Below are 14,024 nucleotides of genomic sequence, written 5' to 3'. Positions count from 1 at the left end.
AATCGAATTGAATCGAATGGAATCGAATGGAATCGAATGGAATCGAATGGAATGGAATGGAATAGAATGGAATCAACCCGAGTGGAATGGAACGGAACGGAACGGAACGGAACGGAACGGAACGGAATGGAATAGAATGGAATCAACCCGAGTAGAACGGAATGGAATGGAATGGAATTGAATGGAACAGAATTCAAAGGAATGGAATGGAATGGAATGGAATTCCATGGAATGGAATGGAATGGAATGGAATGGAATTCCATGGAATGGAATGGAATGGAATGGAATTCCATGGAATGGAATGGAATGGAATGGAATGGAATGGAATGGAATGGAATGGAATGGAATTCGATGGAATGGAATGGAATGGAATTCCATGGAATGGAATGGAATGGAATGGAATTCAATGGAATGGAATGGAATGGAATGGAATCGAATGGAATCGAAAGGAATCGAATGGAATCGAATGGAATGGAATGGAATGGAATGGAATCAACCCGAGTAGAATGGAATGGAATGGAATGGAATGGAATGGAATTCAATGGAATGGAATGGAATGGAATGGAATGGAATGGAATGGAATCAACCCGAGTGGAATGGAACGGAACGGAAAGGAATGGAACGGAACGGAAAGGAACGGAATGGAATAGAATGGAATGGAATTGAATGGAACAGAATTCAATGGAATGGAATGGAATGGAATGGAAAGGAATTCAAATGGAATGCAATGGAATGGAATGGAAAGGAATTCAAATGGAATGGAATGGAATGGAATGGAATGGAATGGAATGGAATGGAATTCAAATGGAATGGAATGGAATGGAATGGAATTGAATGGAATGGAACGGAATTCAATGGAATGGAATGGAATGGAATGGAATTCAATGGAATGGAATGGAATCGAATGGAATCGAATGGAATCGAATGGAATCGAATGGAATGGAATGGAATAGAATGGGATCAACCCGAGTGGAATGGAACGGAACGGAACGGAACGGAACGGAACGGAACGGAATGGAATAGAATGGAATCAACCCGAGTAGAACGGAATGGAATGGAATGGAATTGAATGGAACAGAATTCAATGGAATGGAATGGAATGGAATGGAATTCAATGGAATGGAATGGAATGGAATGGAATGGAATGGAATTCAATGGAATGGAATGGAATTCCATGGAATGGAATGGAATGGAATGGAAAGGAATGGAATTCAATGGAATAGAATGGAATGGAATGAAATCAACACAAGTAGAAAGGAATGGAACGGAACGGAACGGAACGGAATGGAATGGAATGAACCCGAGTAGAACGGAATGGAATGGAATGGAATGGAATGGAATGGAATGGAATCGAGTGGAATGGAATGGAATAGAATGGAATCAACCCGAGCAGAACGGAATGGAACGGAATGGAACGGAACCGAACGGAACGGAACGGAACGGAACGGAATTCAATGGAATGGAACGGAATGGAATGGAATTCAATGGAATGGAACGGAATTCAATGGAATGGAATGGAATGGAATGGAACGGAATGGAACGGAACGGAACGGAACGGAATGGAATGGAATGGAATTCAGTGGAATGGAATGGAATGGAATGGAATTCAATGGAATGGAATTCAATGGAATGGAATGGAATGGAATGGAATGGAATGGAACGGAATTCAATGGAATGGAATGGAACGGAATGGAATTCAATGAAATGGAATGGATATCAATGGAATGGAATGGAATGGAATGGAATGGAATGGAATGGAATGGAATGGAATGGTATCGAATGGAATGGAATGGAATGGAATGGAATGGAATAGAATGGAATCAACCCGAGTGGAATGGAATGGAATGGAATGGAATGGAATGGAATGGAATGGAATTCAAATGGAATGGAATGGAATGGAATGGAATTGAATGGAATGGAACGGAATTCAATGGAATGGAATGGAATGGAATTCAATGGAATGGAATGGAATCGAATGGAATCGAATGGAATCGAATGGAATCGAATGGAATCGAATGGAATCGAATGGAATGGAATGGAATGGAATGGAATAGAATGGAATCAACCCGAGTGGAATGGAACGGAACGGAAAGGAATGGAACGGAACGGAAAGGAACGGAATGGAATAGAATGGAATGAACCCGAGTAGAACGGAATGGAATGGAATGGAATGGAATGGAATTGAATGGAACAGAATTCAATGGAATGGAATGGAATGGAATGGAATTCCATGGAATGGAATGGAATGGAATGGAATTCCATGGAATGGAATGGAATGGAATGGAATGGAATGGAATGGAATGGAATCGACTGGAATCGATTGGAGTCGAATGGAATCGAATGGAATGGAATGGAATAGAATGGAATCAATCCGAGTAGAACGGAAAGGAACTGAACGGAACGGAACGGAACGGAACGGAAAGGAATGGAATGGAATGGAACGGAATTCAATGCAATAGATCGGAATTCAATGGAATGGAACGGAATGGAACGGAACGTAATGGAATGGAATGGAATGGAATGGAATGGAATGGAATGGAACGGAATGGAATGGAACGGAATGGAATGGAATGGAATTCAATGGAATGGAATGGAATGGAATGGAATGGAATGCAATGGAATCGAATTGAATCGAATGGAATCGAATGGAATAGAATGGAATCGAATGGAATGGAATGGAATAGAATGGAATCAACCCGAGTAGAACAGAACGGAACGGAACGGAACGGAACGGAACCGAACGGAAAGGAATGGAATGGAATGGAACGGAATTCAATGCAATGGAACGGAATTCAATGGAATGGAACCGAATGGAACGGAATGGAACGGAACGGAATGGATTGGAAAGGAATGGAATGGAATGGAACGGAATGGAATGGAACGGAATGGAATGGAATGGAATGGAATGGAATTCAATGGAATGGAATGGAATTCAATGGAATGGAATACAATGGAATTCAATAGAATGGAATGGAATGGAATGGAATGGAATGGAATTAAATGGAATGGAATGGAATCGAATGGAATGGAATGGAATGGAATTCAATGGAATGGAATGGAATGGAATGGAATGGAATGGAATGGAATGGAATGGAATTCTATGGAATGGAATGGAATGGAATGGAATGGAATTCAATGGAATGGAATGGAATTCCATGGAATGGAATTCAATGGAATTCAATGGAATGGAATGGAATGGAATGGAATTCAATGGAATGGAATGGAATTCAATGGAATAGAATGGAATGGAATGGAATCAACACAAGTAGAAAGGAATGGAACGGAACGGAACGGAACGGAACGGAATGGAATGGAATGAACCCGAGTAGAACGGAATGGAATGGAATGGAATGGAATGGAATGGAATCGAATGGAATGGAATGGAATAGAATGGAATCAACCCGAGTAGAACGGAATGGAACGGAATGGAACGGAATGGAACGGAAAGGAACAGAACGGAACGGAACGGAATTCAATGGAATGGAACGGAATGGAATGGAATTCTATGGAATGGAATGGAATGGAATGGAATGGAATGGAATGGAATGGAAAGGAATTCAATTGAATGGAGTGGAATGGAATGGAATGGAATGGAATGGAATGGAATGGAATTCAATGGAATGGAATGGAATTCAATGGAATGGAACGGAATGGAATCGAATGGAATGGAATGGAATAGAATGGAATCAACCCGAGTAGAACGGAATGGAACGGAATGGAACGGAAGGGAACGGAACGGAACGGAAAGGAATTCAATGGAATGGAACGGAATGGAATGGAATTCAATGTAATGGAACGGAATTCAATGGAATGGAATGGAATGGAATGGAATGGAACGGAACGGAACGGAACTGAACGGAACGGAACGGAATGGAATGGAATTCAATGGAATGGAATGGAATGGAGTGGAATTCAATGGAATGGAATTCCATGGAATGGAATGGAATGGAATGGAATGGAATGGAACGGAATTCAATGGAATGGAATGGAATGCAATGGAAAGGAATTCAAATGGAATGGAATGGAATGGAATGGAAAGGAATTCAAATGGAATGGAATGGAATGGAATGGAATGGAATGGAATGGAATGGAATGGAATTCAAATGGAATGGAATGGAATGGAATGGAATTGAATGGAATGGAACGGAATTCAATGGAATGGAATGGAATGGAATGGAATTCAATGGAATGGAATGGAATCGAATGGAATCGAATGGAATCGAATGGAATCGAATGGAATCGAATGGAATCGAATGGAATGGAATGGAATAGAATGGAATCAACCCGAGTGGAATGGAACGGAACGGAACGGAACGGAACGGAACGGAATGGAATAGAATGGAATCAACCCGAGTAGAACGGAATGGAATGGAATGGAATTGAATGGAACAGAATTCAATGGAATGGAATGGAATGGAATGGAATTCTATGGAATGGAATGGAATGGAATGGAATGGAATGGAATGGAATGGAATGGAATGGAATGGAATAGAATGGAACGGAATTCAATGGAATGGAATGGAATGGAATGGAATTCAATGGAATGGAATGGAATTCTATGGAATGGAATGGAATGGAATGGAATGGAATGGAATGGAATGGAAAGGAATTCAATGAGAATGGAATGGAATGGAATGGAATGGAATGGAATGGAATGGAATTCAATGGAATGGAATGGAATGGAGTGGAATTCAATGGAATGGAATGGAATGGAATGGAATGGAATGGAATGGAATGGAATTCAATTGAATGGAATGGAATGGAGTGGAATGGAATGGAATGGAATGGAATGGAATGGAATGGAATTCAATGGAATGGAATGGAATTCAATGGAATGGAACGGAATGGAATGGAATGGAATGGAATGGAATAGAATGGAATCAACCCGAGTAGAACGGAATGGAACGGAATGGAACGGAATGGAACGGAACGGAACGGAACGGAATTCAATGGAATGGAACGGAATGGAATGGAATTCAATGTAATGGAACGGAATTCAATGGAATGGAATGGAATGGAATGGAATGGAACGGAACGGAACGGAACGGAACGGAACGGAACGGAATGGAATGGAATTCTATGGAATGGAATGGAATGGAGTGGAATTCAATGGAATGGAATTCAATGGAATGGAATGGAATGGAATGGAATGGAATGGAACGGAATTCAATGGAATGGAATGGAATGCAATGGAAAGGAATTCAAATGGAATGGAATGGAATGGAATGGAAAGGAATTCAAATGGAATGGAATGGAATGGAATGGAATGGAATGGAATGGAATGGAATGGAATTCAAATGGAATGGAATGGAATTGAATGGAATGGAACGGAATTCAATGGAATGGAATGGAATGGAATGGAATTCAATGGAATGGAATGGAATCGAACGGAATCGAATGGAATCGAATGGAATCGAATGGAATCGAATGGAATGGAATGGAATAGAATGGAATCAACCCGAGTGGAATGGAACGGAACGGAACGGAACGGAACGGAATGGAATAGAATGGAATCAACCCGAGTAGAACGGAATGGAATGGAATGGAATTGAATGGAACAGAATTCAAAGGAATTGAATGGAATGGAATGGAATGGAATGGAATGGAATGGAATGGAATGGAATGGAATGGAATGGAATGGAATTCTATGGAATGGAATGGAATGGAATTCCATGGAATGGAATGGAATGGAATGGAATGGAATGGAATGGAATGGAATTCAATGGAATGGAATGGAATTCGATGGAATGGAATGGAATGGAATGGAATTCAATGGAATGGAATGGAATTCAACGGAATAGAATGGAATGGAATGGAATCAACACAAGTAGAAAGGAATGGAACGGAACGGAACGGAACGGAACGGAATGGAATGGAATGAACCCGAGTAGAACGGAATGGAATGGAATGGAATGGAATGGAATGGAATCGAATGGAATGGAATGGAATAGAATGGAATCAACCCGAGTAGAACGGAATGGAACGGAATGGAACGGAATGGAACGGAACGGAACAGAACGGAACGGAACGGAATTCAATGGAATGGAACGGAATGGAATGGAATTCAATGGAATGGAACAGAATTCAATGGAATGGAATGGAATGGAATGGAACGGAATGGAACGGAACGGAACGGAACGGAACGGAATGGAATGGAATTCAGTGGAATGGAATGGAATGGAATGGAATTCCATGGAATGGAATTCAATGGAATGGAATGGAATGGAATGGAATGGAATGGAACGGAATTCAATGGAATGGAATGGAATGGAATGGAATGGAATGGAATGGAATGGAATGGAATCGAATGGAATGGAATGGAATCGAATGGAATGGAATGGAATAGAATGGAATCAACCCGAGTAGAATGGAATGGAATGGAATGGAATGGAATGGAATGGAATGGAAAGGAATTCAAATGGAATGGAATGGAATGGAATGGAATTGAATGGAATGGAACGGAATTCAATGGAATGGAATGGAATGGAATGGAATTCAATGGAATGGAATGGAATCGAATGGAATCGAATGGAATCGAATGGAATCGAATGGAATCGAATGGAATCGAATGGAATGGAATGGAATAGAATGGAATCAACCCGAGTGGAATGGAACGGAACGGAACGGAACGGAACGGAACGGAATGGAATAGAATGGAATCAACCCGAGTAGAACGGAATGGAATGGAATGGAATTGAATGGAACAGAATTCAATGGAATGGAATGGAATGGAATGGAATTCTATGGAATGGAATGGAATGGAATGGAATGGAATGGAATGGAATGGAATGGAATGGAATAGAATGGAACGGAATTCAATGGAATGGAATGGAATGGAATGGAATTCAATGGAATGGAATGGAATTCTATGGAATGGAATGGAATGGAATGGAATGGAATGGAATGGAATGGAAAGGAATTCAATGAGAATGGAATGGAATGGAATGGAATGGAATGGAATGGAATGGAATTCAATGGAATGGAATGGAATGGAGTGGAATTCAATGGAATGGAATGGAATGGAATGGAATGGAATGGAATGGAATGGAATTCAATTGAATGGAATGGAATGGAGTGGAATGGAATGGAATGGAATGGAATGGAATGGAATGGAATTCAATGGAATGGAATGGAATTCAATGGAATGGAACGGAATGGAATCGAATGGAATGGAATGGAATAGAATGGAATCAACCCGAGTAGAACGGAATGGAACGGAATGGAACGGAATGGAACGGAACGGAACGGAACGGAATTCAATGGAATGGAACGGAATGGAATGGAATTCAATGTAATGGAACGGAATTCAATGGAATGGAATGGAATGGAATGGAATGGAACGGAACGGAACGGAACGGAACGGAACGGAACGGAATGGAATGGAATTCTATGGAATGGAATGGAATGGAGTGGAATTCAATGGAATGGAATTCAATGGAATGGAATGGAATGGAATGGAATGGAATGGAACGGAATTCAATGGAATGGAATGGAATGCAATGGAAAGGAATTCAAATGGAATGGAATGGAATGGAATGGAAAGGAATTCAAATGGAATGGAATGGAATGGAATGGAATGGAATTCAAATGGAATGGAATGGAATGGAATGGAATGGAATGGAATGGAATGGAATTCAAATGGAATGGAATGGAATGGAATGGAATTGAATGGAATGGAACGGAATTCAATGGAATGGAATGGAATGGAATGGAATTCAATGGAATGGAATGGAATCGAATGGAATCGAATGGAATCGAATGGAATCGAATGGAATCGAATGGAATGGAATGGAATAGAATGGAATCAACCCGAGTGGAATGGAACGGAACGGAACGGAACGGAACGGAATGGAATAGAATGGAATCAACCCGAGTAGAACGGAATGGAATGGAATGGAATTGAATGGAACAGAATTCAAAGGAATTGAATGGAATGGAATGGAATGGAATGGAATGGAATGGAATGGAATGGAATGGAATTCCATGGAATGGAATGGAATGGAATGGAATGGAATTCTATGGAATGGAATGGAATGGAATGGAATGGAATGGAATGGAATGGAATGGAATGGAATTCCATGGAATGGAATGGAATTCGATGGAATGGAATGGAATGGAATTCAATGGAATGGAATGGAATGGAATGGAATTCAATGGAATGGAATGGAATGGAATGGAATCGAATGGAATCGAAAGGAATCGAATGGAATCGAATGGAATGGAATGGAATAGAATGGAATCAACCCGAGTAGAATGGAATGGAATGGAATGGAATGGAATGGAATGGAATGGAATTCGAATGGAATGGAATGGAATGGAATGGAATGGAATGGAATGGAACGGAATTCAATGGAATGGAAAGGAAAGGAATGGAATTCAATGGAATGGAATGGAATTCAATGGAATTCAATGGAATGGAATGGAATGGAATGGAATGGAATGGATTGGAATGGAATTGAACGGAATTCAATGGAATCGAATGGAAAGGAATGGAATTCAATGGAATGGAATGGAATTCAATGGAATTCAATGGAATGGAATGGAATGGAATGGAATGGAATGGAATGGAATCGAATGGAATCGAATGGAATCGAATGGAATCGAATGGAATGGAATGGAATTGAATGGAATCAATCCGAGTAGAACGGAACGGAACGGAACGGAACGGAAAGGAATGGAATGGAATGGAACGGAATTCAATGCAATGGATCGGAATTCAATGGAATGGAACGGAATGGAAAGGAATGGAACGGAACGTAATGGAATGGAATGGAATGGAATGGAATGGAATGGAACGGAATGGAATGGAACGGAATGGAATGGAATGGAATTCAATGGAATGGAATGGAATGGAATGGAATGGAATGGAATGGAATCGAATTGAATCGAATGGAATCGAATGGAATAGAATGGAATCGAATGGAATGGAATGGAATAGAATGGAATCAACCCGAGTAGAACGGAACGGAACGGAACGGAACGGAACAGAACGGAACGGAAAGGAATGGAATGGAATGGAACGGAATTCAATGCAATGGAACGGAATTCAATGGAATGGAACGGAATGGAACGGAATGGAACGGAACGGAATGGAATGGAAAGGAATGGAATGGAATGGAACGGAATGGAATGGAACGGAATGGAATGGAATGGAATGGAATGGAATTCAATGGAATGGAATGGAATTCAATGGAATGGAATTCCATGGAATTCAATGGAATGGAATGGAATGGAATGGAATGGAATGGAATTCAATGGAATGGAATGGAATCGAATGGAATGGAATGGAATGGAATTCAATGGAATGGAATGGAATGGAATGGAATGGAATGGAATGGAATGGAATGGAATGGAATGGAATTCTATGGAATGGAATGGAATGGAATGGAATGGAATTCAACGGAATGGAATTCAATGGAATTCAATGGAATTCCATGTAATGGAATGCAATGGAATGGAATGGAATGGAATTCTACGGAATAGAATGGAATGGAGTGGAATCAACACAAGTAGAAAGGAATGGAACGGAACGGAACGGAACGGAACGGAATGGAATGGAATGAACCCGAGTAGAACGGAATGGACTGGAATGGAATGGAATGGAATGGAATGGAATGGAATGGAATGGAATAGAATGGAATCAACCCGAGTAGAACGGAATGGAACGGAATGGAATGGAATGGAACGGAACGGAACGGAACGGAATTCAATGGAATGGAACGGAATGGAATGGAATTCAATGGAATGGAACGGAATTCAATGGAATGGAATGGAATGGAATGGAACGGAACGGAACGGAACGGAACGGAACGGAATGGAATGGAATTCCATGGAATGGAATGGAATGGAGTGGAATACAATGGAATGGAATTCAATGGAATGGAATGGAATGGAATGGAATGGAATGGAACGGAATTCAATGGAATGGAATGGAATGGAATGGAAAGGAATTCAAATGGAATGCAATGGAATGGAATGGAAAGGAATTCAAATGGAATGGAATGGAATGGAAAGGAATGGAATGGAATAGAATGGAATTCAATGGAATGGAATGGAATTCGATGGAATGGAATGGAATGGAATTCAATGGAATGGAATGGAATGGAATGGAATTCAATGGAATGGAATGGAATGGAATGGAATCGAATGGAATCGAAAGGAATCGAATGGAATGGAATGGAATGGAATGGAATAGAATGGAATCAACCCGAGTAGAATGGAATGGAATGGAATGGAATGGAATGGAATTCAATGGAATGGAATGGAATGGAATGGAATCGAATGGAATCGAAAGGAATCGAATGGAATCGAATGGAATGGAATGGAATTGAATGGAATCAATCCGAGTAGAATGAAACGGAACGGAACGGAACGGAAAGGAATGGAATGGAATGGAACGGAATTCAATGCAATGGATCGGAATTCAATGGAATGGAACGGAATGGAACGGAATGGAACGGAACGTAATGGAATGGAATGGAATAGAATGGAATGGAATGGAATGGAACGGAATGGAATGGAACGGAATGGAATGGAATGGAATTCAATGGAATGGAATGGAATGGAATGGAATGGAATGGAATGGAATCGAATTGAATCGAATGGAATCGAATGGAATAGAATGGAATCGAACGGAATGGAATGGAATAGAATGGAATCAACCCGAGTAGAACGGAACGGAACGGAACAGAACGGAACGGAAAGGAATGGAATGGAATGGAACGGAATTCAATGCAATGGAACGGAATTCAATGGAATGGAACGGAATGGAACGGAATGGAACGGAACGGAATGGAATGGAAAGGAATGGAATGGAATGGAACGGAATGGAATGGAACGGAATGGAATGGAATGGAATGGAATGGAATTCAATGGAATGGAATGGAATTCCATGGAATGGAATTCAATGGAATTCAATGGAATGGAATGGAATGGAATGGAATTCAATGGAATGGAATGGAATGGAATGGAATGGAATGGAATGGAATTCAATGGAATGGAATGGAATGGAATGGAATGGAATGGAATGGAATGGAATGGAATGGAATTCTATGGAATGGAATGGAATGGAATGGAATGGAATTCAATGGAATGGAATTCAATGGAATTCAATGGAATTCCATGTAATGGAATGCAATGGAATGGAATGGAATGGAATTCAACGGAATAGAATGGAATGGAGTGGAATCAACACAAGTAGAAAGGAATGGAACGGAAAGGAACGGAACGGAACGGAATGGAATGGAATGAAGCCGAGTAGAACGGAATGGAGTGGAATGGAATGGAATGGAATGGAATGGAATGGAATGGAATGGAATGGAATAGAATGGAATCAACCCGAGTAGAACGGAATGGAACGGAATGGAATGGAATGGAACGGAACGGAACGGAACGGAATTCAATGGAATGGAACGGAATGGAATGGAATTCAATGGAATGGAACGGAATTCAATGGAATGGAATGGAATGGAATGGAACGGAACGGAACGGAACGCAACGGAACGGAATGGAATGGAATTCAATGGAATGGAATGGAATGGAGTGGAATACAATGGAATGGAATTCAATGGAATGGAATGGAATGGAATGGAATGGAATGGAACGGAATTCAATGGAATGGAATGGAATGGAATGGAAAGGAATTCGAATGGAATGGAATGGAATGGAATGGAAAGGAATTCAAATGGAATGGAATGGAATGGAATGGAATGGAATGGAATGGAATGGAATTCAAATGGAATGGAATGGAATGGAATGGAATTGAATGGAATGGAACGGAATTCAATGGAATGGAATGGAATGGAATGGAATTCAATGGAAAGGAATGGAATCGAATGGAATCGAATGGAATCGAATGGAATCGAATGGAATGGAATGGAATAGAATGGGATCAACCCGAGTGGAATGGAACGGAACGGAACGGAACAGAACGGAATGGAATAGAATGGAATCAACCCGAGTAGAACGGAATGGAATGGAATGGAATTGAATGGAACAGAATTCAATGGAATGGAATGGAAAGGAATGGAATTCAATGGAATGAAATGGAATGGAATGGAATGGAATGGAATGGAATGGAATTCAATGGAATGGAATGGAATGGAATGGAATGGAATGGAACGGAATGGAATGGAATGGAATTCAATGGAATGGAATGGAATTCGATGGAATGGAATGGAATGGAATTCAATGGAATGGAATGGAATGGAATGGAATTCAATGGAATGGAATTGAATGGAATGGAATTGAATGGAATCGAAAGGAATCGAATGGAATCGAATGGAATGGAATGGAATAGAATGGAATCAACCCGAGTAGAATAGAATGGAATGGAATGGAATGGAATGGAATGGAATGGAATGGAATGGAATGGAATGGAATGGAATTCGAATGGAATGGAATGGAATGGAATGGAATGGAATGGAATGGAATGGAACGGAATTCAATGGAATGGAATGGAAAGGAATGGAATTCCATGGAATGGAATGGAATTCAATGGAATTCAATGGAATGGAATGGAATGGAATGGAATGGAATGGAATGGAATGGAATTCAATTGAATGGAATGGAATTCAATGGAATGGAATGGAATGGAATGGAATGGAATGGAATGGAATGGAATTCAATGGAATGGAATGGAATTCAATGGAATGGAATGGAATGGAATGGAATGGAATGGAATGGAATTCAATGGAATGGAATTCAATGGAATGGAATGGAATGGAATGGAATTCAATGGAATGGAATTAGAATGGAATCAATCCGAGTAGAACGGAAAGGAACGGAACGGAACGGAACGGAACGGAACGGAAAGCAATGGAATGGAATGGAACGGAATTCAATGCAATGGATCGGAATTCAATAGAATGGAACGGAATGGAACGGAATGGAACGGAACGTAATGGAATGGAATGGAATGGAAGGGAATGGAATGGAATGGAACGGAATGGAATGGAATCGAATTGAATCGAATGGAATCGAATGGAATAGAATGGAATCGAATGGAATGGAATGGAATAGAATGGAATCAACCCGAGTTGAACGGAACGGAACGGAACGGAACGGAACGGAAAGGAATGGAATGGAATGGAACGGAATTCAATGCAATGGATCGGAATTCAATGGAATGGAACGGAATGGAACGGAAAGTAATGGAATGGAATGGAATGGAATGGAATGGAATGGAATGGAATGGAACAGAATTCAATGGAATGGAATGGAATGGAATGGAATGGAATGGAATGGAATTCAAAGGAATGGAATGGAATGGAATGGAATGGAATGGAATGGAATGGAATCGAATTGAATCGAATGGAAGAGAATGGAATAGAATGGAATCAATCCGAGTAGAACGGAACGGAACGGAACGGAACGGAACGGAAAGGAATGGAATGGAATGGAATGGAATTCAATGCAATGGATCGGAATTCAATGGAATGGAACGGAATGGAACGGAACGGAATGGAATGGAATGGAATGGAATGGAATGGAATGGAATGGAATGGAACGGAATTCAATGCAATGGAACGGAATTCAATGGAATGGAACGGAATGGAACGGAATGGAACGGAATGGAATGGAATGGAATGGAATGGAATGGAATGGAACGGAATGGAATGGAACGGAATGGAATGGAATGGAATGGAATGGAATTCAATGGAATGGAATGGAATTCCATGGAATGGAATTCAATGGAATTCAATGGAATGGAATGGAATGGAATGCAATGGAATGGAATTCAATGGAATGGAATGGAATGGAATGGAATTCCATGGAATGGAATATAATGGAATTCCATGGAATGGAATTCAATGGAATTCAATGGAATTCCATGGAATGGAATGGAATGGAATGGAAAGGAATGGAATTCAATGGAATAGAATGGAATGGAATGAAATCAACACAAGTAGAAAGGAATGGAACGGAACGGAACGGAACGGAATGGAATGGAATGAACCCGAGTAGAACGGAATGGAATGGAATGGAATGGAATGGAATGGAATGGAATGGAATCGAGTGGAATG

Source organism: Gorilla gorilla, chromosome 18 (genome assembly GCF_029281585.2).
Source record: "Gorilla gorilla gorilla isolate KB3781 chromosome 18, NHGRI_mGorGor1-v2.1_pri, whole genome shotgun sequence".
Classification (NCBI taxonomy): Eukaryota; Metazoa; Chordata; class Mammalia; order Primates; family Hominidae; genus Gorilla; species Gorilla gorilla.
Note: the sequence above shows the minus strand (reverse complement) of the source record.